This window comes from Varanus komodoensis, unplaced genomic scaffold (assembly GCF_004798865.1).
Source record: "Varanus komodoensis strain SLA01 unplaced genomic scaffold, ASM479886v1 scaffold12, whole genome shotgun sequence".
NCBI lineage: Eukaryota > Metazoa > Chordata > Lepidosauria > Squamata > Varanidae > Varanus > Varanus komodoensis.
This window is the reverse complement of record NW_025335349.1, coordinates 29,276,721-29,278,395: the sequence shown is the minus strand read 5'-3', so window position 1 is coordinate 29,278,395 and position 1,675 is coordinate 29,276,721.

The following is a 1,675-nucleotide window of genomic DNA, read 5'->3' as shown; positions in this document are numbered from 1 at the left end:
ACATCAATCACCATCTCCTTAAAAGAAGCATCAAGCTTATCAAAGCACTTTTTTTGTACAATTGAGAAGATTTCCTGTTGTCTCAACATCACCTCTTGGGATATTTGTAAAGTTGTTAAAGATTCTTGTATTTCCAAAAAAATCTCTTCAGCTCTACCATCGTTGCAATAATTCCAATAGCCACAAAGTGGCAGCCAAGATCAGTTCCACTTTTCTCTAGATCACTAGTGGTCAGAAGGTTGGCATGTTGCCAAATACTTTGGCAGAGATCCCAGAAATGCAGGAGAGGAAATGGAGATCCTTATATCCTCCCTCTTTTCTCCCTTTTCTCTTTTTTTTTAATGCCAATTAACAACAGATATAGTTTTTCCACAAGTAGTATTGCAAAGGGAAAATAAGAATGCTCACCCAAACAGTCGTCACATTAAAGAAGAAAACATCCGACAATATGAAAAATATCCTGACGAGTGTCCAGTTGATCTTGGCAGAAGTCCAAACAGATATCCAAAATGATTGGTCAAAGCTTTGAACTCCTATCATGTAACTGCACCTTAAAAATTTAAACTAATTTTATACCCTTAGAGAGGTTAGAGGAAAAAGTCTTTTTCTTCAGCTTCAACTTGGACAAAAGCCTCAGCACTCTTTCATCTCAGTCACCGCCTAAATATCCGGAGGGTTTTTCTTTTCTTAATGCCAAATTATAAACAAATGCAGCTTTTCCACAGGTAATATTGTGAAAGAAGTAAAAAATATTTACTCAACAGTTCCAATGCTTATCTAGCTAATAAAAATCCTAAGCTAATCTTCTAAGATGTCGAGAACGAGAACTTGAAGGTACTTCTCAACCGGGGTTACTCGGTTGAGAAGTACCTGAATTGCTCTCAGCAGATATGAGATTGCCATCTCACATCAAGCCAAAGGCATGCCCAGGCAATCTGTCTTCACCCCGACAGGGCTTAGATGAGTCTCCCACGACTCGCTGCCGAGTAATACCGGCGTGATAAATGAACTCCGTTAATCACATCCGTCTCGTTCCGACGCCATCTTGGAATCTCCAATCCCGTGTCTCCTATGCAGCATCCAAGGGGTCCCAGGAGAGTTCCAGTTTCCAGACTGAAGGTCAGAGGCAGCGCTCCAACGTGGGGACTAGGCGTGCAACTTTGGTGCTCCCTCCAGCCGCAGCCAGTGCAGCAAGAACCATGCCAGCTGCTCCTCAAAGGCAGGAACGTGACCTCAGTTAAAGGGAAGGGGATGTGCTGAAAATACAGGGCAAGAGGCTGGAGACTAAGATTGCCTCCACCACTCTTCCTGCTCTGCACTGGATGCCTCCAAATTCAGGGGCACATGGCCATCGCTATAGGATTGCACTCTTAATATGATAAGCCAAGAATATGAAAACCACTATTCTGTCATCATCATTATATTACATTTATATCATGCTTATTTCCTCTTGCAAGGTACCCAAGGCAGCTTACATAGTCCTCCCCCCCCCCATTTTATCTTCATAACAACAACCCTGTGAAGTAGGTTAGGCTGAAAGTGAGTAATTGGCCCAAAGTCACCCAAAGAATTTCACGGCTGAGTATGGACTAGAATCCAGATCTCTCAGGTCCCTGGTCCAGCACTTTCACCACCATACCTCAAATAGTCAACGCTGGTCAATATTGGTCACACT